Source organism: Hyperolius riggenbachi, chromosome 5 (assembly GCF_040937935.1).
Source record: "Hyperolius riggenbachi isolate aHypRig1 chromosome 5, aHypRig1.pri, whole genome shotgun sequence".
Taxonomy (NCBI): Eukaryota; Metazoa; Chordata; class Amphibia; order Anura; family Hyperoliidae; genus Hyperolius; species Hyperolius riggenbachi.
The window spans coordinates 157,200,892-157,226,586 of NC_090650.1; the positions used below are offsets into that span (position 1 = coordinate 157,200,892).

At 47.0% G+C, this 25,695-nt stretch overlaps 1 protein-coding gene across 1 annotated transcript in view; it reads right to left on the reverse strand.

The window, feature by feature from the left end:
- The window catches only part of HERPUD2 (HERPUD family member 2), a 321,312-nt gene extending 299,588 nt beyond the window's left edge, over window positions 1–21,724 (reverse strand). Inside the window, exons 1-2 of the mRNA XM_068236392.1 lie at window positions 21,699–21,724; window positions 16,804–16,984 (exon numbers count right to left, since the gene is read on the reverse strand). The gene's annotated coding sequence lies outside the window, so the exon portion shown is untranslated. The remainder of the gene's footprint in view (window positions 1–16,803; window positions 16,985–21,698) is intronic.
- Window positions 21,725–25,695: the final 3,971 nt, after the last annotated feature.

Here is a 25,695-nt window from a genome sequence, read left to right on the forward strand (position 1 = left end):
AGCCGTGGATCCAGGATCATGCTGATGCAGGCGTCCTCCCTCGCTTGCATCTGCTTAACCCTGCGGTCTGTGCGCAGGCAATGCAGCATGTGCGCTGCCATGGGGAACAGGGTGGTCCGTGACACAGAGACATCAGGGTCAGCGTCCTCCTCTGGCTCCTGAGCCTCTTCCTCCTCTCTCCATCCTCGCACCACTGCTGCTGCACTCCGCTGTTCCCCCTCAGCAGCGACATCTAGCACCTCCAACTCCTCCTCATCCTCCTCCAGGGATTCAAATTCCTGCACAGCAGTGGACTGCGCAGGCGGCTGCTGTTCCAGCTGGTTCCGGGCCTCCTCCCCCAAATCCACCAAATCGCCAAGTGCCCTGTCCAGCAAACAAAGGGCACCCACTGTCAGACGGATGCCCGCTCCTGGCTCACCAGGTTGGTTCCCTGCAGGAAGGGAGCCAACACCAAGCAGACCTGCTGCATCTGCCCCCACTGTGCGTTGGTGAGGAGCTAGAGTTTGGTGGTGCCTTCGAGAGTGGCATCCACGATGTACCGGTTGACAGCCCTCCTCTGCTCAACCAGCCGCTCCAACATCGCCAGGGTGGGGTTCCAGCGAGTCGGCACATCAATGACAAGGCGGTGTGGTGGCAGGCCCTCGCGCTGCTGGATCTCTGCCAGCTTTGACGCAGCAGCAGCTGAGCGGCGGAAAGTGCGCACAATTTTCTGCCCTGCTTCCAACAGCTCCTCCATCCCCTGGTAGGTGCGCAGGAACTTCTGCACCACCAGGTTCAGGACGTGGGCCAAGCAGGGGATGTGGGATAAGTTTCTCTGCTGATGGCAGCCAGCAGGTTGGCGGCATTGTCGGACACCACTAATCCGACTCGGAGGCCTCTGGGGGTCAGCCACGTCTTCTCCTGCTCCCTCAGGTGGGGGAGCACGCTGTCTGCTGTCAGACTGTTCTTCCCCAGGCTCACCATCTCCAGCAGCGCTTGGCAGTGGCGGGCCTTCACGCTGCTGTTGCGTTGTCGCTTGGCGGCGGGAGCTGCTGCTTCTCCCCTGACCCCGCGTGGTGGCACCACATAGTGGGCGACTGGTGCCGCTGCTCATGTGCCTGAGGGTGGACCTGCTGCTTCCTCGCTCGGGCTTTCCACCAGGCTGACCCAGTGTGCCGTAAAGGACAGATAGCGTTCTGTCCCAAAACGGCTGCTCCATGAATCCATGGTTATGTGGATCCGCGCACTCACATCGTGATCGAGTGCGCGGCCCACGTTCGCCATGGCAAACCGGTGCAGTGCTGGGATCGCCGTGCGGGAGAAGTAGTGGCGGCTGGGGACTTGCCACTCCGGGATCCCAAAATGCAGCAGCGCTCTCATGTCACTCCCCTCCTGCACGAAGGAATATGGCAGGAGCTGGGAGCACATGGCAAGGACTCGCTGAGCAGGGTCTGGCGGCATTTGCCTGCGCGGGAGGATGAGGAGGCCACTGTGGAGGGAGCTGATGAGGCCACTGTGGAGGGAGCTGATGAGGCAACTGTGGAGGGAGCTGATGAGGCAACTGAGGACTGGCTGCCCGGGGGGGGGGGGGGGGGGGAGGAGTGAGTTGCTGCTGCTGTGCTCCTGCTGCTGGGTGGGATGCTGCTGCTGCTGAAATCTGTGCAGTGGCTCTCTGGCTCTGACCACTGCCTGCACCACTTTGCATCAGCTTCTCATACTCACAAAAATCCTCAAAATGCCTGGTCTGTAAGTGGGTCGACAGGCACGAGGTACTCAGGTTGAGGAGATCGCGACCTCTGCTGATACTGACCTTGCAACTGTTGCAAATTGCACGAGTCGGGTCCTCTGTGCACTTAGTGAAGAACCGCCAGACTGGGGACTTCAACCTGCCCTTTGAGCTTGAGGGCTGGGGTTTTTTGGTGCCCTTGGAGGCTTGTGCCTTTTTTGGTTTGGTTGGAGGTTTGCTGCGGGTGGTGGTAGCGGCTAAAGCAGCAGGCTGTGGCTACTGTCTTCCACGCCCTGTGCTTGCCGCCTTGCTGCTGCCATGCCTCTGCGGCAGAGACACCTCCTCCTCCGATGACGAGCTACCTTCAAGCAAGTGTGCTGGTGGTACTGGTGGTGGCACATAGGGAGGATTCAGCATGTCATCATCATCCCCAAACATGTCCTCTGAGCCCGCCTCAACCACATCCAGTAGCCCAAAATCCCCTGCATCACGCCCCTCCTCATCAGCGCCAACAACAAACTGCTCCACCTCCAACTCCTCCTCCTCCTTGCATGATTATGTCCCCATTATCTCCTGCTCAAACTTCTGCACAACATCCCTGTACACGGCTGCAGTCACTGGGGTAAAGACCGAGCTCAGTGAGGGCCGGCTGGTCAGTGGGGTCACCGTGACCTCAAGCGGTGGTGGAGGCCTGCTGCGGACCGGAGTGCTAGTGGTGGTGGCACTGGTCTCGCTGCTGCTGGAGGCCTGGCTGGATAGGGTGGCTTCCTGCTCCGCCATCATTTCCACCACAGCCTGCGCCTGACTCTCCATAATGGGCCGGGGGCGACGACCCGTCTCAAAGATGGGCGCAACGCGCTGCTGTTGTGCCTCTGCTCCCTCCTCCACAACTCTGCGGTCAGTGGCTGGCGGCGGACCAGTGACAGACCTGCTGCTGCTGCTGCTGGCAGTGGCTGCTGCAATGGCGTTGCCTCTCCTGGTGGTGCCTTGTCCTCTACCTCTGCCAGTCATTTTGCACTTATAAACGAATAAAGTAAAAAAAAAAACAAATGTGTAGAAAATGGCGGGAAAGGGTGTAAACTTTAATAAAGTCTGGGTTGGTGGTGGTGGTGACCGACTGGTGGTAAGTGTCAACAAAATTTTTTATTTTTTTTTAAGTAGTAGTAGTAGTAGTAGTAGTAGTAGTAGTAGTAGTACTACTATCAGTGAGTCTCTACACTATTAACTCGTGTGACAGTGGGAGACAATTACGGTCGGCCACACACGGTCAGACGCAATCAATAGGGTGTGCCGGCAAATGACAGTCACAGCAGGTGACAACAAGGGATGCTGGCCTGCGAATGTAACAATTTACTACAGAAAGGTAATAAATCACACAGTAACAAATGAAAAAAATTAAATTAAGGGGTGGGTGGTAGTAGTAGTGGAAGACTACCACCTACCTAGTAGTAGTACGGTTGTACGCGCAGGTAGTAACTATTAAACACCTGCTGTACTAAACAGTAAACAATATAACTAGCTGCCAGACAGTGGGTGACAAATTACAGTCGGTCGGTCACACACGGTCAGACGCAATCAACAGGGTGCGCCGGCAAATGACAGTCACACAGCAGGTGACAACAAGGGATGCTGGCCTGCGAATGTAACAATTTACTACAGAAAGGTAATAAATCACACAGTAACAAATGAAAAAAATTAAATGAAGGGGTGGGTGGTAGTAGTAGTGGAAGACTACCACCTACCTAGTAGTAGTACGGTTGTACGCGCAGGTAGTAACAATTAAACACCTGCTGTACTAAACAGTAAACAATATAACTAGCTGCCAGACAGTGGGTGACAAATTACAGTCGGTCGGTCACACACGGTCAGACGCAATCAACAGGGTGCGCCGGCAAATGATAGTCACACATCAGGTGACAACAAGGGATACTGGCCTGTACACAGTCAATCAGTAACTAACTAGTATTAACTAACAGTACTGAAGCTATAAACTAACAGACTACAGCAAACAGCAGCAGTACAATTGAACTAAACTACTATAGTACACAACTAACTAGAATCCCTAACCTACCTAAGCTAGTAGTAGGCTAAGGCTGCCCTAGGCTAGCAGGCCTGGCCTGCACACAGACTAACACTAGCCTAGCACAGTATACAGTACACACTAGCTGACTACAATCAAATTACTATCTATCTATATAACAGTACAATGAATGTGTTTAGGAGGTGTTTAGGAAGCAAAACGCTAGGTTTAGCACAAAATACACTTGATCAGACACGCAGCACATCACTGGAGATGCTCTCAGTACCAGCTCAGTCACAAAAGTGCGTAGCTCCGCAAAATGGCTACCGCTTTATATAGAGGAGAGGAGGGCCAGGTTCCCCTCCTCTGATTGGTTGTTAGCGTTGCCAGGGACTCGGCTGGAGGAATTCTGATAGGCCCACGTCACTACCCAATCCCGAAGCTGAACCCAACGCGTCATCCGGCCAAATTCAAATGCGCACATTCGGCTTCGACTTCGGGAACGCTGAAATTTACCCAAATAATTCGGGTAAATTCGCATTCGGGAGTCCCGGAGAGCAAGCCTACAACTAACGGAATACCTTGGGGTGTCTTCTCTCTAAAATGGGGTCACTTGTGGGGTTCCTATACTCCCTGGCATTCTAGGGGCCCTAAAGCGTGAGGAGTAGTCTAGAAACCAAATGCCTCAAAATGACCTGTGAATAGGACGTTGGGCCCCTTAGCGCACCTAGGCTGCAAAAAAGTGTCACACATGTGGTATCGCCGTACTCAGGAGATGTAGTATAATGTGTTTTGGGGTGTATTTTTACACATACTAATGCTGGGTGGGAGAAATATCTCTGTAAATGGACAATTGTGTGTAAAAAATAAATAAAAAAAATTGTCATTTACAGAGATATTTCTCCCACCCAGCATGGGTATGTGTAAAAATACACTCCAAAACACATTATACTACTTCTCCCGAGTACGGCGATACCACGTGTGACACTTTTTTGCAGCTTAGGTGCGCTAAGGGGCCCAACGTCCTATTCACAGGTCATTTTGAGGCATTTGGTTTCTAGACTACTAACGGTTTAGGGCCCCTAAAATGCTAGGACAGTATAGGAACCCCACAAGTGACCCAATTTTAGAAAGAAGACACCCCAAGGTATTCTGTTAGGAGTATGGTGAGTTCATAGAAGATTTTATTTTTTGTCACAAGTTAGCGGAAATTGATTTTTATTATTTATTTTTTTACAAAGTGTCATTTTACACTAACTTGTGACAAAAAATAAAATATTCTATGAACTCATACACTTAACGGAATACCTTGGGGTGTCTTCTTTCTAAAATGGGGCAGATTAGGGCCTGGTCTGATGGATAGGAGTGCTAGGGGGGTGACAGGAGGTGATTGATGGGTGTCTCAGGGTGTGATTAAAGGGGGGAATATATGCAAGCAATGCACTGGCGAGTTGATCAGAGGGGGTCTGGGGGGCTATCTGAGGGTGTGGGCGGGTGATTGGTTGCCCGCAAGGGGCAGATTAGGGTCTGATCTGATGGGTAGCAGTGACAGGTGGTGACAGGGGGCAACTGATGGGTAATTAGGGGGTGATTAGAGGGAAGAACAGATGTAAACAATGCACTTTGGTGGTGATATGACGGTGGGTCTGCGGGCGATGTGATGGTGTGGGGGTGATTAGATGCCCGCAAGAGGCAGGTTAGGGTCTGATCAGATGGGTGGCAGTGAAATGTGGTGACGGGATGATTAATGGGTGATTGACAGGGGAAAATAGATGTATACAGTACACAGGGGGGGGGGGGGGGAGTCTGGGGTGGATCTGAGGGTAGGGGGGGGGTGATCAGGAGCCCCCAGAGGGCAGTTAGGGGCCTAATCTACAAAATAGCGCTGACAGATATTGATAGGGAGTGATTGATGGGTAATTAGGGGGTGATTAGAGGGAAGAACAGATGTAAACAATGCACTTTGGTAGTGATATGACGGTGGGTCTGAGGGTATGGGCGGGTGTTTGGGTGCCCGCAGGGGGCAGTTTAGGCTCTGATCCCTGATAGGTGGCAGTGACAGGTGGTGACAGGGGGTGATTGACAGGTGACCATTGAGTGATTATAGGAGAGGATAGATGTATACAGTACACGGGGGGGGGGGTCCTGGGGGGGGGGTCTGGGGAGGATCTAAGGGGTGGTGGGGGGTTGATCAGGAGCCCCCAGGGGGCAGAGTAGGACCTAATAAAAAAAACAGCGCTGACAGATAGTAAAAGGGAGTGATTGATGGGTGATTAGGGGGGTGATTGGGTGCAAACAGGGGTCTGGGGGGTGGGCAGGGGGGGTCTGAGGTGTGCTGTGGGCGATCAGAGGGCGGGGGGGGGGGGGCAGATCAGTGTGTTTGGTGCAGACATGGAGTGCTGCAGCCTGCCCTGGTGGTCCCTCGATCACTGGTACCACCAGGGCAGGAGGCAGCCTGTATAATACACTTTGTATACATTACAAAGGCCTCGATTCATAAAAAAAGTGTTCGGTGCTGTAAATCAGTGCGGGGAAACTCCGTGCTCGGTATTTATGACTCCAGGGTGGGCATTCATAAAATGTTGCCAGTTGCGATAGCAGAGCGGAGATTTCCCGTTGTAGGCAGGCGGTAAGCTGTCGGGAGCCTTGCGGAAACACAGGAGCTGGCTGAGTCCCTCCGTGCGGTGTTCTCTCTGCTGCTGCTTGGGAGGTCTGTCCCATTCACTGCACTGTATTCCGCACGCTTCTCGCCACATCAGAGGGAGCGGTATTCCCCGTCCGCATACCGCTTCCTCTAATCTTTATGAATTGACATTTTGTTACATTTCCGCCTAGAATCGCCACATAAGGCGGTGATTTATCACTCTGCTCCGGAATGTCAGCTCCGCATGCGGAAACAGCCTTTATGAATACACATTTTGTTCAGTGTTCGGTAAAATCGGCTGTTTTCAGCATTTCCGCATGCGGGAATGCTTTATGAATCGAGGCCAAAGTGTATTACACTTTGTATGCGGCGATCGAGCGGGTAACATTCTGCCGGCGCTTACTACCGGCTGGCGGGATGACGCCGCGGGTGGGCGGAGCCTGTTGCCAGGGGCAGCGCGCGTCACCAGTCACACGATCTGTTCCCCTATGAGCCGAAAGGAGCCGCTGCCGTTCGGCGTATTGCGGTCCTTTCGGCATCCACTTTGCCGCCGCCTATCGGCTGTGGGCGGTCGGCAAGTGGTTAATTGCAGTGCGGTAAGCTGCATTATAAGACTTTATAACACAGCTTTGCAGTGTTCCAATGTGAACCTAGCCTTAATCTTTGTGTATTGCAATTTCTTGAGGAATTTACTGAACAACCTCACTAGTCAGTAATTTTTACTTTCAGTGCGGTAACAGGTTTAGTGAATTAACATTTGGCAAGATGATTGATAAAATCAGCTGTTTTATGCATTATCGAATGCAGTAACGCTTAGTGAATTTATAAGATGTCAGCAGCAGGGCCGTTTTTAGGCAAAGGCATTCCATGTCATTGCCTGGAGTGCCTTTGGTCTTGTGGGGGGGGGGGGTCGCCATACTCCTGGATTAAAGGACAACTGAAGAGAGAGGAAAATGGCCATTTTTAATTCCTTTCAAACAATACCTCTTGCCTGGCTATCTTGCTGATCCTCTACCTCTAATACATTTAGCCATAGGCCCATAGTACGCTTGTTTCTGGTGTGATTCAGACACTACTACAGCCAAATAAATCAGCAGGGCTGCCAGGTAACTGGTATTGTTTAAAAGGAAATAAATATGACAGCCTCCATGGCCTTCTAACTACAGTTGTCCTTTAACCTCCCTGGCGTTCTATTAAGATCGCCAGGGGGCAGCGCAGCGCTATTTTTAAAATATTTTTTTTTTCAATCATGTAGCTAGCCTAGCGCTAGCTACATGATGCCCCCCTCCCTTCCGCATCCCTCCCACCCCTCCGATCGCCGCTGGCGCTGTTAGCCATAAGGAAATCACGTTCTGAACGGGATTTCCTTTAGGGCTTCCTCCGTTGCCATGGCGACGATCGTGATGACGTCATTGACGTCGTGACGTCATCCGGAGTCCCGATCCACCCCTCAGCGCTGCCTGGCACTGATTGGCCAGGCTGCACAGGGGTCTCGGGAGGGGGGGGGGACCCTTACGCGGCGGGTGGCGGCGATCGTCTACAACACGCAGCAAGCAAAGTGCTTGCTGCATGTTTTTTAAAAAAAATTATGAAAATCGGCCCAGCGGGGCCGGAGCGGTGCCCTCCGGCAGTAATGGACGTAACAACTCGTCCATACCACTAAGGAGGTTAAAGGGAGCCTAAACTGAGAAGGATATGGATTTTTCCTCTTAAAATAATACCGGTTGCCTGACTCTCCTGCTGATCCTGTGTCTCTAATACTTTTAGCCAAAGCCCCTCACCAAGCATGCAGATCAAGTGCTCTGACTGAAGTCAGACTGGATTAGCAGCATGCTTGTTTCAGGTGTGAGATTCAGCCACTACAGCCAAAGAGATCAGCAGGACGGCCAATCAAATGGTATTGTTTAAAAGGAAACATCTATATGCCTGTCATTTTAGGTTCCCTTTAAGAACTTCACCTCCAAGGGTTTTTCCCCTTAAAAAAAACCCAAAGCAATTTTTACCAGTCAGCGCTCCTTCCTTGATTCTCCTATAACTTTATTACTACTTATCACAACAAAACAATTTATATCTTGTTTTTTTTCGCCACTAATTAGGCTTTCTATGGGAGGTCTTTTTGCTAAGAATTATTTTATTCTGTGTTTTAACAAGAAAAATAAGAAAAAAATCATTATGTCTCAGTTTCAGCCATTATAGTTTTAAAATAATAAATGCTACCGTAATTAAAACCAACACATTTTATTTGCCACGGAATATGTTGGCACTTTATAAATCAATACTACTAATAATAATAATAATAATTTGCTCATTCGTCCCGGTTATTGCAGCATTTAAAATTTTTCCCTAGTACAATGTACGGTATGTCCCCAATATTTTATTTGGAAATAAAGGTGCATTTTTTTCAGTTTTGCATCCATCACGAATTACAAGCTCATAATTTTAAAAGTAACCGTAATATACCCTCTTGACATACATATTAAAAAATTTCAGTCCCTAAGGTAACAATTTTTTTTAATTGGGTATTTTTTTTTTTTTTATACAAACATTTTTGGGGGCTAATTATTGGGGAGTGTGGGAGGTAAGGGGTTAGTTTTAAATGTAAAAAAATATGGTAATGAAATGTTTGTAGATGTAATTTTACTATTTGGCCACAAGATGTCCTCATGCATTACTTCCTATTGCATCTCTATAGTATGCTAAATAAGAAGTAATGTGTACATGGGTTCCAACGGAAGTGAACAAATAATCGCGGCATCTCTTTGATGCCTGCGACCATTCATATGGGGACAGAAATTAATGAATGGGAACTGTGTTCCCATTCATCTCCCGGCTAACAATTGGCAGCGATAACAAGCGCGGGAGTGCTTAAGGGGGGGGGGGGAAGCAAGAGTGCGCAGTATGTAGTTACTTGTCCCGGGGGAGGGGAAGTGGTTAAATCTCTCCCCTGAACAAAGTCTCACCCCTGACTTGTCCACGATGGACTGGACAGTGACACGGACACACCTCTTCAAAATGACAACACGTTTATTGATCAGTTAAGGGCCATTCAAAGGAGCAGTTTGGTCAAACAAATGCTGATGATGGATTGACAGACAGCTTGTTTTATAGTATCATGATCATGCAAAGATATTAACACCCTGGGGTTGTCCAGGATACTTGTCATTACAGCAAAGACCAATCACCAATTGATAATTTACACAGACAACAAACAGTTAAGTGCCCATTCCTGGAATTCTACACCCATATTTAAATGAGAAATTACGCCCCTAAAGTATAGTTATCAGATTAATTTTGGCTTTGAAAGGGGAATCAATGGGCTTAAGCAAGCAGTAGCAGCAGGAAGTTTGATGTCCTGATGAGCAGCGTCATCACAGGTCCATGGAGAGCAGACATCACAAGGTCCGGATAGTGCAAGTTGCAGGCAGCCTCCAATGTGTCCCCTGTGGCACCTCCCTCTGTCCCCTTTTCTGCCTCTTTTTGTCCAACTGTGCCCTCTTCAGTCCCCCTTTGTGACTCCTTTTGGCCCTCGTGACTCTTTCTGTCCCCTTGTGCCCCCTCTGCCACCCTGTGTATCGGTTCCTTCTGTCCCCTTGTGCCACTATCTGTCCCCTTCCCGTTCCTGCACTCTCCCAGTCAAGTGCAGGGCTGCCTTCAGGGCATCACAGGGGGGACTGCTGTATGGGGCCCTAGTGAATCTGGGGCCTGGCAAACAGTGCCACACGTGGGATACCCATTAATATGATGAGATGTGCCAGGAGGTTCATCCAGGAGTTACCTTAGTCAGTCAGTGATTAAAATAAACCTGCAACGAATGGGAGAAAAGGATTTTTACTTTCCTGGGGCTCCTTCTAGCCCCCTGAAGTCCATCAGCTCCCTCAGTACCCTTCCGGTCTAATCCGTTGTGCTCCTATGAAGTCCACGTAATCCAGCTGGATTGCAGGGCACTGCACTTGATCTGTTACAGGTCGCGTGTCTCTTCCATAGTGCTCCCATAGCTGGGAGCGTTCTGTGCAAGCGCAGTTACAGTTTTAACGAACTGAGCATATGCAGAACGCTCCCAGGCATGGGGGCGCATGGAAAGTGCTCACTTGGACATTAGTGTGTTCAGGCTTTCAAAAAGTTGGTATTTGCCATGTGGGGCGAGAGGGAGGGCCCAGTAGGTTTGTCCAGTATGGGGCCCAAAAATTTCTGATGACGGCCCTGGCCCAGTGTGTAAATGTATAGCGCATCAGAAGCTGTGCTTTCACCTCCCCGCCAGAGTCCAGTACTGTGACTGTGCAGCCATCCTGGCATAGGATATGTCGGGCTCTAGGTTAAGTGGAGAGCGGACAGGCAGAAGCACAGAACTGAACTCTAGCGGAGACGTGATAGAACAGATTAAAGGGAACCTGAAGCAAGTAAAATGATTTAAAGAGAATCTGTATTGTTAAAATCGCACAAAAGTAAACATACCAGTGCGTTAGGGGACATCTCCTATTACCCTCTGTCACAATTTTGCCGCTCCTCGTGGTTAAAAACAGTTTTTAAAAGTTTGTTTATAAACAAACAAAATGGCCACCAAAACAGGAAGTAGGTTGATGTACAGTATGTCCACACATAGAAAATACATCCAAACACAAGCAGGCTGTATACACCCTTCCCTTTGAATCTCAAGAGATCATTTGTGAGTTTCTTTCCCCCTGCAGCTATCTTCCACTGAAGTGTCAGGCTGTTTCTTCCTGCAGAGTGCAGACAGCTCTGCCTGTATGTAATTCCTCAGTATGTGAAAGCCCAGCCAGCTCAGAGGAGGATTTATCCAGCTTGAAAAAGATAAGAGAGAAGAGAGAAGCTGCCCTACTCTAAATAACACACAGGCAGTGTGCAGAGAGGGCCTGGAGGGGGGAGATGCATCACAGAACCACAACACTGAAGAACTTGGCAGCTTTCCAGACACAGGCTGACAAGTCTGACAAGAGAGAGATAAGTTGATTTATTACAGAGATGGTGATAGTAGAACGTGCTGCAGTAAGCCAGAACACATTAGAATAGCTTTTGGAAGTTGTAGGATGATAAAAAACAGGATGCAATTTTTGTTACGGAGTCTCTTTAAAATAAACACATGACATAGCTGCAAATGAATATTACATACTAATCTCACCATCAGTTCCTCTCAGAAGCTCAACCCTTTCTTCTTACAGTGATCTCTTCCAATTCTGACAATATTTTGTCAGAACTGAAATATACCAGTTGCTGTCAGTTATATATCAGCAGCTGTCAGTTACAACTGAATGTGCAAGGTAATGTCCATGTTACCATATGGCTCAAGTGGTGTGATATTACAGTTTAACAGTGTGCTGACCAGGAAGCTGTTAGGAGGTAATGGCCGTTTTTAAAATGGAGGACGGAGAATTCCATTGATCACAGTGGACAAATGGGACGCAGGAGAGGAGAAAGGGATTGAGGAGTAGACTATACAGGAGGTAAGTATGACCTGTGTATGGTTATTTTTACTTTTTATTTTCAGATCAGGTTCTCTTTAAAGCGGTATAAAACCCTGACATAATATTCAATAAAAACATGTTTTCCTACTTCTTATATGCCATACGGTTATCATATTTGCTTTTGTGCATAAGTATTATTATTCATTTAGAAATTACAAGTTCCCAAAGTACATTTTTTTTTTGCTCTGAGAGCTGCCTTTGCATTTATACATAACTGGTTTTATTTATCGTATATTGAAGGCAGAAATGCTTTCTGGGTGTCTGTGTTCAGGAGAGTCTGCACAGTCAGAGAATGTGTCACATTCCTCACTTGATACAATTAAGTAAACACAAGATAACATTATTTCCAGTTCGGATGCATCCAGCTTTCTCTGCACTGAGCTTATAACTCCTGTATATAATATGCTGTAAATAAACTTTTAGAGCAAAGAAGAAATGCTGGGTTTCATTCCGCTTCAACCACTTGCCGACTGCCCACTACCTATGGGCGTCGGCAAAGTGGCACGCCCAGGACCGCCTAGCGCCCATTGTCGTCGGCTCCTGGTGGACTAAGTAGCCGGGGATCGTGCGCATCCGCCGGCATTAGTTTCTGCCCACCCGCGACGTTAACCCGCCGGCTGTTTAGAAGCACCCCCGATCTGCCGCATACAAAGTGTATAATACATTTTGTTATGTATACAAAGTGAATAATACAGGCTGCCTCCTGCCCTGGTGGTCCCAGTGATCGAGAGACCACCAGGGCAGGAGACAGCCCCCCCTAGTAAGCACAACACACACTGATCCTGCCCCCCTGATCGCCCACAGCACCCCCCCCCCCCCGATCACCCCCTCAGACCACTGTTTGCACCCAATCACCCACCTAATCACCCATCAATCACCCCCTGTCACTATCTGTCAACGCTGTTTTAGGTCAGGTCCTAAACTGCCCCCTGGGGGCTCCTGATCACCTCCCCCCCCACACCCTCAAATCCTCCCCAGGTGTACTGTATACATCTATTCTCCCCTGTAATCTCCCATCAATCACCCCCTGTAACCACCTGTCACTGCCACCCATCAGATCAGACCCTAACCTGCCCCTTGCGGGCACCTGATCACCCGCCCACAGATCACCTCCCAAGTGCATTGTTTACATCTGTTCTCCCCTCTAATCACCCACTGATCACCCATCAATCACCCCGTCACTGCTACCCATCAGATCAGACCCCAATCTGCCCCTTGCAGGCACCCAATTACCCGCCCACACCCTCAGATCGCCCTAAGACCCCCCTCCCCACCCCACCCCGATCACCTCGCCAGTGCATTGCTTGCATCTATTCTCCCCTCTAATTACATCCTGATCACCTATCAATCACCCCGTCACCACCTGTCACTGCTACCAATCAGATCAGACCCTAATCTGCCCTTTGTGGGCACCCAAACACCCGCCCACACCCTCAGATTGCCCTCACCCCCCCCCCCCTTATCACCTCCCCAGTGCATTATTTACATCTATTCTCCCCACTGATTACCCATCAATCACCCCCGTCACTGCTACCCATCATACTCATCAGATCAGACCCACATCTGCCCCTTGTGGGCACCCACTCACCCGCCCACACCCTCAGATTGCCATCAGACCCCCCCCCCCCCTTATCACCTCCCCAGTGCATTATTTACATCTGTTCTCCCCTCTAATCACCCATCAATCACCCCCTGTCACTGCTACCCATCATATCAGACCCTCATCTGCCCCTTGCGGGCACCCAATCACCCGCCCACACCCTCAGATCGCCCTCAGACCCCCCCCCCCCCCCCCCCGATCACCTCGCCAGTGCATTGCTTGCATCTATTCTCCCCTCTAATCACATCCTGATCAACTATGAATCACCCCGTCACCACTACCCATCAGATCAGACACTAATCTGCCCCCTGCGCGAGCACCCAAACACCCACCCACACCCTTAGATTGCCCTCAGACCCCCCCCCCCCCTGATCACCTCCCCAGTGCATTGCTTACATCTATTCCCCCCTCTAATCACACCCTGAGACACCCATCAATCACCTCCTAGCACACCTACCCATCAGATCAGGCCTTAATTTGCCCCGTGTGGGCTCCTGATCACTCAGCCAAACCCTCAGATCCCCCCTCACCCTCTTTCGATCACCTCCCCAGTGCATTGATTGCATCTATTCTCCTCTCTAATCACCCCAAGACACCCATCAATCAACTCCTGTCACCCCCTAGCCCTCCTATCCATCAGATCAGGCCCTAATCTGCCCCCTGCGGGCTTCTGATAACCCGGCCAAACCCTCACCAGCCACACCGCAGTGACAGAATTTTTTTTTCTGGTCACTGCTGGTTTCTACGACTTAATTGTGGCCGAGACCAACCGTTATACCACACAATACGCAAACGCCAATCCAAGAAGCTACCATGCCCAGCCTTTTCAGTGGAAACCACTCCAGGTTCCTAACGTAAAATTTTTTGAGGCCTATGGGTCTAGTCAAAAAGAATGTACTGCGGTCTTATTGGTCTACGCCCCCAATACACCACATGCCCGTGTTCTCTGCTGCCATGTCCAGGTCACGATTTGAGAACATCCTGCGCTTCCTGCACTTCAGTGCCAACTCCAGGGCTGTGGAGTCGGTACAAAAATCCTCTGACTCCAACTCCGACTCCTCAGTTTCTGAAACCATGACTCCGACTCCAACTCCGGGTACCCAAAATTGCTCAGACTCCGACTCCTTAGTCTAATACTTAACAGGGCTGTGGATTTTGTACAAAAATCAGGCCACTCCGACTCCCGACTCCTCAGTTTCTGAAACCACGCCCTCCAACTCCGACTCCCCGACTCCAACTCCACAGCCCTGGCCAATACAGCCTGTCATCTAAGAGGCCACCCTGCTTATGACCGGTTCCAAAACATTCGGCCCCTCATAGACCACCTGTCATCAAAATTTGCAGATGCTTATACCCCTGAACAGTTATTTTTGGGGCATTTGGTTTCCCAGACTACTCCTCACGGTTTTGGGCCCCTAAAATGCCAGGAGAGTATAGGAACCCCACAAGTGACCCCATTTTAGAAAGAAGACATCCCAAGGTATTCCGTTAGGAGTATGATAGTTCATAGAAGATTTTATTTTGTGTCAAAAGTTAGTGGAAAATGACACTTTGTGAAAAAAAAACAATAAAAATCAATTTCCGCTAACTTGGGAAAAAAAAAAAAATCTTCTATGAACTCACCATACACCTAAAAAAAATTGTGAATTACAGAGATATTTCTCCCACCCAGCATGGGTATGTGTAAAAATACACCCCAAAACACATTATACTACTTCTCCTGAGTACGGCGATACCACGTGTGACACTTTTTTGCAGCCTAGGTGCGCTAAGGGGCCCAAAGTCCTATGAGCACCTTTAGGCTTTACGGGGGTGCTTAAAATTTACCACCCCCCAAAATGCCAGGACAGTAAACACACCCCACAAATTACTCCATTTTGGAAAGTAGACACCCCAAAGTATTCAGAGAGGGGTATGGTGAGTCCGTAGCAGATTTCATTTTTTTTTTTGTCACAAGTTAGCAGAAATGGAAACTTTATTTTTATTTTTTGTCACAAAGTGTCATTTTCCACTAACTTGTGACAAAAAAATAAAATCTTCTAATCACTCACCATGCCTCTTAGTGAATACTTTGGGATGTCTTCTTTCCAAAATGGGGTAATTTGGGGGGTATTTATACTATCCTGGAATTCTAGCAACTCATGAAACATGACAGGTGCTCAGAAAAGTCAGAGATGCTTCAAAATGGGAAAATTCACTTTTTGCACCATAGTTTGTAAACTCTATAATTTTTACCCAAAGCAATAAATATACACTTATTGGATTTTTTTTTTTTTTATCAAAGACATGTAGCACAATAAATTTGGACAAAAATGTATATAGAAATTTTACCTTATTTGAAACATGTCAGCACAGAAAGTAAAAAAAAAATCATTTTTTTGACAAAATTCATGTCTTTTTTGATGAATATAATAAAAACTAAAAATCACAGCAGCAATCAAATAGCACCAAAAGAACGCTGTATTAGTGACAAGAAAAGGAGGTAAAATTCATTTAGGTGGTAGGTTGTATGACCGAGCAATAAACCGTTAAACCTGCAGTGGTCTGAATGGAAAAAAAAGTGTCTGGTCCTTAAAGTGAACCTCCAGACTAAAAAATCGACTCAGCAGCACTGAAAAGGCCTGGTGTTTCTTTAACAGTTTCACAGTATCAGAACTTTGTTTCTCTTATACAAGCCTTGTCAGGAACCGGCCCGCGGCACGCCTGCATATACGGTTCCCGACTGCGGGTTTGACCAGATTAAGCGGGGAACAGCCTTATTTAAGCTACAACAAGGCTGGAACCCCTCAAACACTTCCCACTGCCACCACTAGCGTTGCTAGACACGTCCCCTCAGCTGTCGAGGGCTAAACACGCAATCTGCGTTTTCGTATTTGGGTTCAGCTTTGCGCTTAGGCCGAATACGAGAACGCCACGCACCCACACACACAGTACAGTTGTATAGTAACACAGCACAATCAGACAATGATTTGTAATGCAAGTTACACTGTCGTGCAGCAAAACCACTAACAGTCGTTCCGAACGATACTGTTAGACTTCCCACTCGGCTGTCGAGCGCAGAAGTGCCCCATACACACAATGCAATTGCAATTTCATATGGTAGTGTTGCTCAAACATACAATTAGGCACGGACTTATACACAGCTACACTGCAGTCTCCTCTAGGCTGTGAGTGTTAGTTTAGTACCGCAGAAGTCAAGCTTATTAAATAACGATTTAATATTCCATAAAAACATAGAACAATGCAGAAAATAATATATACAGAAGATGTACAAAAAACAAAGTAAAAAAGTTACAAGATAAAAGTTACAAAAATAAGAGGTTACAAAGATACACACAAAAGCGATTTGCTTACCAAATACAGGGATCCAGATAGAAGAATCTTGGACTTTTGTGGACGGAAACAGTTCTGGCTTTGACCAGGAGCCCCTTACCTTGGGCCGGGAGTCCAGCTGCCGCTACCGTCAGAAGAGAACTGATTTGAGGTATCTGTCCCCTGGTTTTTATAATGAAATATTCGCCTCGAGGCTGTAAACCTGTGTGGACGGGTGGGGAGGGACTAGATTTAATTACATCCTCAGTCATAATTAGATTTCCAGAGATCCAACATCCACTATAGTACACACACCCAACAAAAGACTTCCTTAGTCCAATTTCCCCAGGTTACAATGTCTATACATCTAAAGATTGCCTGTAAACAGAAACAGACAATCACATCCGAGATTGTCTGCTATAGTTCTCCCTCAGGTGACTGCTAGTGGCCTAATGAGCCCCTTCCTTGCCTATTGAAGGTGACTGGTCTATTCAATAAGACACTGGCAGTTCCTTTGATCTCTGCCCTGAATGACTGTTTTAATCTACATACAGACATATCCAGGTGACACCTTTCAGAAGCCAGACTGGCTGGCCTACCTACACCTCTGGCAAAATATATAGCTGAAGGCGATAGAAAATGAAAGAAATATGTTCCTGTTATCCTTACATCATCAGCACCCCAATATATCACCACAAGCCTCATTTTTAGCTGCACAGAAAACTGCCTGGGCATTTCCCCCCTGACGCTGTGCAAAGCATGATGGGATTTCTGATGTTGCTACTCTCGTTCTGCTGTTTTGGTGCAAATTTTTTTTCTTACATTTTGAATTTGACATTTGAAGCCTAGGGTGCGCAGCTGGGAGGGGTGATCAGGACACAGGGCAGTTGGAACTGTGTCTCCTGCTCCCTGTCACCTCCTTTCAACCAAAAAGATGGCTGCCCCCATGACAAAGATGGCAGCCCCCATGAATCACAAACATTTGCCTGTTCTTTTAAAACAGGGTGAGTAAGAGATTATATTACCTATCTATTCTAACTAACATAACTAATGTAACTTAATGACAGTATGTTTGTTTAGGCTGAAGTTCCCCTTTAAGGGGTTTTGAGACTGCAGTCCTTAAGTGGTTAAAGAGACACTGAAGCGATAAAAAAAAATGATGATATAATGAATTGGTGGTGTAGTACAGATAATTATTAGAACATTAGTAGCAAAGGAAATATTATCATGTTTTTGTTTTCAGTTATATAGAGTTTTTTTTTTAAAAATTGCATCATTCTCTTAATATTTGCAGTTTACACACTACTCAGCATTCTAAATGTTTTTACAGAACAGGCCAGGAAACTATTGACCTGTATTCTGAAGAGAAAAAGAAAATACAGTGACTGACAGTTGAGATAACAAACTTTAGAAGACAGAGCTGTCTGCAACTATGAAAGTCGTGGAGCTCAATGGCTCTTTTGCATCAATAACAACTGGAGTTTCTTAACTCTTCCTGTACTGGAAACAATATTGGACTTATGTTTCTGCTCCTGTTTTATTTTTTACCTGTACTACAGAAAGAAATCGCTTCAGTGTCTCTTTAAGCTGCACTTTACTCTGCATGCACACACCAAGCTGGGGAAGAGCAGGAAAGGGGTGTGCAATGAAATGTGATCTGCGGGTTGTTTGTATCTTAGGGACTCCCTGTAGTAAGCATCCACCTTAAAGGACCACTATCGCGAGAAGCGTAAAATTTAAAGTACATGTAAACGTATACAAATAAGTACGTTTCCTGGAGTACAATGAGACATGCATTACTTTTCTCCTATGTTGCTGTCACTTACAGTAGGTAATAGAAATCTGACAGAATATATAGGTTTTAGACCAGCTCATCTCCTCATGGGGGATTCTCAGGGTTTTCTTTATTTTTAAAAGCACTTGAATGGCAGTTGCTCCATCCAACTGCCAAAAAAGTGTACCGTGAGCAGGGAGGCTGGCCAGCGTCTTTATATAAATCTTTTTCAGGGAGTGTCTTTATAAAGATTATAGGCCATGCTGAGAATCCCCTATGGAGAGATGGACTAGCCCAAAACCTGTTGGTAATGTCAGATATCTACTACTTGCTGTAAGGCTGTATTCACAGTGGGACGTTGCAGTTTAATGTGACGTTAAAGTCGCAACGTATCAGCGTTAAGAAGTAATGTACTGCAAGCAGTGAGTTACCACAACGCAACATTTTTTAATGCGACTTTAACGCACTGTGAACACCCCATAGGATTAGCATTGCAGTGCGTTAAGCTGCGTTATAAGACTTTATAATGTGCAGTCGTGCGACCATAACGTTCCACTGTGAATGCGACCTAAGTGACAGCATCATAGAAGAAAGGTAGTTTATGGCTCATTTTACTCTGCAAGAAATGTACTTCTTATTTGCATGTGTTAACAGTTATTTTAAAGAAAACCTGTAACGAGAAAAACGTCCCCTGGAGGACACTCACCTGGGGTGAGGGAAGCCTCCGGATCCTATTGAGGCTTTCCCCGTCTTCCTCGGTCCCACGTCGGCGGCGATTAAGCTCCCCTAACAGTGGGGATGTAAATATTAAGCTTCCCGGCTCCAGCGCTGTGGCACAGTATCGGCTCTCCGCTCTGAGAATAGCCAATCGCTGTCGGCCCGCTCTCCTGCGCAGGCGCAAGTCTCCTGCGCAGCAGTGTTGCCAACCTCAGAAATACATTTTTTCTGACAAAGCACAAAAAATTACTGACAGAACACTTTTTTACTGACATCTACTATTATTGAAATTAAATGAAAGATATCACACATGCACCCTACGTGCAATACACCGGCAACCACGTACGTGAATGAGTAAGAAGAGTGCCGTGGCGGACACCGGACAGGTGAAGCATTAATGCACGGCATCTGGAGGGGTGGGGACTTTGATATATTTACATTTGGGGGAAGCAACCAGGGGTTTCCTTCACATTTGTTCTCGATTATCGCAGCCCTTACCACTGCACGCCGGATGTAGCACGCCAACCTGAGATTTTCCAGCATGTCCGATTGATACATGCAACCAATTTCGGCCTGAAATTGGTTTGATTGTCAGCTAGGCATGCTCTTGGTGGCACCGATTTTTATAATAGCAATAATAATTGTCTTATCTGATGGTTGTTCGGCCGCCAAGTCTACAGATGTATGACCCACCTTTAGCTAGAGCAGTGTACATTCCAGAGTGATATGTGAACTGATAAGCAGTAAGTGCTGTGATCTTCTGGGAAAGAGAGAGGGTTTTTTTTACTGACACCACAAATTTTTTCATGGACTTTACTGACAGCCCAGATTTGTTGACTTTTTTACTGACAGTCAGTAAATTTACTGACGGTTGGCAACACTGCTGCGCAGTAGAGCGGACCCGATGGGGATCGGCTATTTTCGCCTGAGTGCGGAGAGCCGCAAAAGCACCCCCGCTGGAGCCAGGAAAGGTAAATAAATCAGCGCTATCAGGCTTGTCGAGGGAGGATTCCGGGACACTTCGGGGGAGAAAGCGCTGGATTGCCTGCAGTTACTGGGGAGTAAGAAGCCTTGTTGGGACCCTGAGGCTTCCCCCTCCCAGAGGTGAGTACCCCCCAGGGGAACTTTCTGTTACAGGTTCTCTTTAAATTTTACACTTTTTAGGTTTTTTTTTGTAGTTTCGGGGGGGGGGGGGGGGGGGGTGACAGGACTTTATGCCTGAAGTGACAAAAAGTCTAGAAACACCCCTAGTCAGCGCTATATACACAATAATAATAAATATCAAATTCTAAACTTATACAAAATAATAAGCAGCGCTCAATGCACAAATAAATAGTAACCTGTAAGCAATAGGTACTAAAAATATGTCTAAAGGGAGATTCTGATTTATCATGGCTTTGGAGTTATTGAGTAAATACTGAGGTTTATGATCAATCCAGCGCAGATGATTATATAAATGAAAATCTTGAAGCAGACGACAGTGAGCTGTTGGAGGTTGCCAGTTGGAGGCAGTGGGGTGGCCATATACCCCAGAAGCGATATCAGGCCGGTTCGGCTGCATCCTCTACGAAGATGCGGGGGAGGGGGGGGGGGGGAAGGGAAGACGCATTTATCTGATGAACTGTTACTGAGCGCTGCTAGAACATTACAATATTGCTTTTGAAATATCAGACGCACTGATCTCCAAATGGTAAAATTTAGTCACATAAATAAAATCCATATATTTACACAGCTCTGTACATCAAACATATTTCATATTAAAACCGGGACAAAAAAGGTATAATTGGGAGAAATTGACTATACTATAGATAAGAAGCATACACATATTTAATACTAAGAAATATAAATTCAGACAAACATTGTAAACTTTATTTACGGCTTGTACAAATCTCAGAAAAAACAACCATCAATATTTCCGCCCTAACCAGTAACCAACATCTGCTACTACTCATCAGAGGGGCTGTGCCTGCTACATCAGCAGTACAGGAAGACACAAACTTAGCTTCCCGCGCTTCTCATACAGGAAACACACCCTGCTTTTTAACGCTAGGCTTCACGCCCACATTGAGCATCGCGTACAAAGATAGATCTGTAGAACTTTACAGCTCTAGAAATGGTAGTTTACAATAGACAACATATAGTTGATATCGGGCTACTGCAAAATCGGGGTATGGCAAAAGTGCAAGAAAAGAATCCCAAATCCTGTCTTTCGGAAACATTCCTTCGCCCCCTCCTCCATACATTGACGTAAAAGTCACACCACCCCAAGAAGAAAGCCATGATTGGTGGCGTCATCATTTCTTGTCTTTTAGTGAAAGCTAGTAATGGTAAATGGAATAATTGTAAATAATTCAAGGTTCTCAGCATCTCACACAAAAACAGTGCTTTGCATAGCGCAATGCCTACATTCCGTAAACGAGAGACATAAGGCGTTCCATATATGCACCTATACACGCGAGATTCAGAAAGGAAGTGTTCCGAATAGCTACCCTCCCTCACGCAAACAACTCCTCACTACTAGTACTTGTGTGAAAGGCGGAGAGATTCCACTTGCTGTGCCCCGCCTTCGACGTGTCGTCAGAGTGTGGGCAGAAGCTGCTGCTTCCTTGCCCTCTGTAGACGTAGCGCGTACGGCAACGTCCCGGGGCTGTGTCAGAGAGCGAGAGAGGGCGCAGAGAAGCTTACACGGCGAGTCAACGACTGTCTAGCACCGTAGTCATCATGGGTGAGCCTCACATGCAGTTCGCTCTTCCATGGAGTAATTGCGTGTAAATTTGTTGTGTGCAGAGACTGCAGCGAGGCCCCGTCGTGCGCAGCTTTTGGGAGGAATGATGGAAGGAAGAGGCCCCCAGATATGCAGGAGGGGAGAGAGTTACGGGCCTGTAATACACTTTATGGGGGGGTTTATAGTGATGTTGAGAGAACTTACAACCCAAGCAGAACAATAGGTACCACGTCCTGGTTAAGAATTTTAGATGGATACTGATTTTGTGAGCACTTAAATTTTGGTTATATTCATCCAGTTAGTACCTGTAAAAACGCGACGCAAGATTACATTTTGCATTCTTTATGCTTGTATAAAATCGCTAGTTTCTATTAGCTTGTGTTTTTGTGAATGTCTGAGGAGGAAGCTTTTATAATTTTTTTTTAATCATTTAATTATAACAATTTAATACAAATTTGTTTAGCAATAGTACCACTTTCTGTAAGTGAACAGTGAGTTTTGCAATGTACAGTATTGACATTTCCACATTTTATGGTCAGCTTCTAGGGAACCCAGATGACCTAAGATTAACTGTGAACGTGTTCTAGCCCATAGTCATACATTGTTGCATTTATGTTACATCACTTGTAATCTATGTGTTCAGGGCTGTGGAGTCCTTACAAAAATCATTTTATTCCTCAGTTTATAAAACAACCGACTCCAGGTACCCAAAATGGCTCAGACTCATTAAATAAAAGTATAGGGGTTGACTTATACACTTGTCATGAGCAACAATGTGCACACTGAGTAATGTGTGTACTATAAGTGACATTCCCATTTTCAGCAATTTACCCAGTGGTACATGATACTTTCTTGATAAAGGAAATGCCAAGAAAACACAGGTCTGAAGTCCTTAACAATTAACAAGGAAAAGGGGCAGAGGGAGTGATACTGGGCTGCAGGAAGGGGAGTGAATAATTGCTGCACTTGCGGCCTAGAGGAGTTATTGCTGCACTTAGGGGACAGGAGGGGTTAATGGCTGCAATACTTTATGTAGTGCAGTCATTAACTACTTGCTGACCGCTCCACGGCAATTAGCGTGAACGCGGCGGCAGCCCCAGGACCATTCCACGCCTATTGTCATGAGTGGTTTTCAATGGGGCTTGCAGGAGATTGTGCGCGCAATCTCCGCTGTGATGATGGAGCACTGCTCCGCCTTCAGTCTCCCAGCGGCGATCGCCATCTAATAACCCTGTACAGCGCTGCGATCTAAGGCAGCGCTGTACTGGGGACAGCTGTGTGACACAGCTGTCCCCTCTAGAGGCAGGGAAGTGATCTGCTGTCATAGGCTTAAGCCAGCCAGGACTGTCAGGCAACTAAAAGTAAACATCTATATCCCTCTCAGCATGTGTAGCCATTAACTTTGCTGGGTAGACTTAAGCCTCATACACACGGGCTACAACTGTCGCCGCAACCACGTGGCACGTGCTTGTTGCGGCGACCCGTGTGTGAGGCGCGCGCCACGAACCATCGCTTGTCAGAGCTGTCGCCAGGTGATTGACTTGGCCAATCGTCGGCAACAGCTGTCACCGCAACTTTGACGCAACTGTCACTAGTCCGCCGTGTGTGTATGCGGACTAGCAACAGCAACTCCATACACAATGTATGGAGGTTCCAGCGGGGGGGGGGGGGAAGGAACCTTCGGCGGACAGCTTCCGCCGAATCTGTGTACCTCTGTGCGTTGTGTGTATGGCTGTTACACAGAGGGACCTGGCGACGAGCTGTCGCTGCTTTTTTATTTTTTGTTATTTTTTTTATGGCTCTTGCCACAGCGTTGGCTCGTCTGTATGAGCCATTATACTTTTAGTCATTAAAAATTCCAGCTTAAGAGGCTCAAATATTGGCATCAACTTATATGCAAGGTTGACTTATATTCGAGGATATACGGTAATTAGTATTCCTTAAAGGACTTACGAGGTGAATTGCATAAAAAAAAGTTATTTACCTCATTGCAAAAGCATACCTCAGGGCAGACGAAACAGCGCCTTCCTTGTCACTATCGGGCGCTTTATCAGCCAAATCCACTCTTCGTTGTAGGGGATGTGTCTGAATCCCAGAGGCAGGAACAGACTGACGCCTCTGGACTTCGGAAGTCACCTGTGGCTACATACGATTGCATCCGCACAGTGGAAAACAGGGCCCTAACTCCTGCTGCCCCCCCCCCCCCCCAGGTATACTAACCCCCTGCTCCCCCCAACAGCTCCACTCACAACACACTCAGGTACACTGCCAGCCCCACTAGCTACACTGCCATCTACAGTACTCTCACCTATGCAACAACGTTCTGAGTCCTCCCTCCGCCTCCAGTCGCTGTAATCCAAAGATGCCCCCACTATACACAATCCTTTTCCATGGCCTCTGTACTTCCTGGTTCACTGGCGCCCTCTGGCTGCGCACATCATGCTTGCGCTGTCAGGAGATTGGGGGGAAATGGGGACCTCGGATCGCGCTGATGGATAGGTAAGAGCTTTTGGAGTGGCAGGCACATGGCAACAACTATGGAATATAAGATGTACTGACTTTTCCCTCTACTTTTGATGGAGGGAAAGTGTGTCTTATATCTAAAGAAAAACAAGTTTCCTTTCTTAAAACAGAAAGAATTTGCGATAATTCAGGTTGGAGTGAGCTCCCAGATGTCTCCCATTGCATCACTGCTGAATATATGCAAATTAACCATTGTTGCCCTTAGAAGCTAAACACACCTCCAAAACCGCTGAAAATGCATTGATGTGTCAGCTTGTTAATTTGTACAGAGCCATAATATCCAACATGCATACAGACTGTTTCGGATTGGTTGATCCTCATCAGTGCATGGCATGGATTAATTTTGGCTCAATGAAGTAGGGCTTGAAACACCCAAAAGTACATGGTGACCCAGAACTCATTGGAGTGTGTAAGGGGCTACAATGGTCCTAAAAGCCCCCCTTACTAAAATGATATTCTAAAAAAATAGTGTATTTATGAATTGCAAAAATAGCAAACGCAGCACACTAATGAAAACAGCCCAGTGCGGTTTTCCATCAGTTTAATATGCACCTAGCGTTTTGTGATCCACAAGTAGTCGCAAAATGCTTCTAGTGGAAAAAGGGCCCTTATTAACAGTAAAAATGGGTATCCCGAATAATTTACAATGTTCTACTATGTCACTACAGTGCCTCTTTAATGCTGGCTTCACAGTGATCAGTTTCATAATGCATGCTTTATAATGTGTGAACTGCAAAGGAGACTGGATATTGACCTCAATACAAATCCTGCATACAGAGTTAGAATAACACGATCTGTTACAACGCAGTACAGTGAACAGGCCCATAGAATTGTATGGGCAGTGAGATGACATGCAGAATTGAACTGCAAAGTGGCTGAGCACTGTAAACCAGCCCTTAATGAAAGTTGGATAATTTTCACCACATTCAGTTGGTTGTAAAATATGTATTCTTTTGTGATCATTTTAAAATTGATTAAAATGTGCATGTGGAAATAACCTAATTGTATTTGACAATACTGACTTAGTGATGTTTTATAAAAAAAAAAAAAGGGGGGGGGGGGGCGAGGGTGGAGAGACTACACCGTGGGAAAGGATGTGTGGACTTTCACCCCCACCCGCTTGCTTCGGTTTCTCTATACTGGGCTGAATTCAGAAAAGACTCCTCCCCAACATTGTCAGAGATGTCTGGGAGCA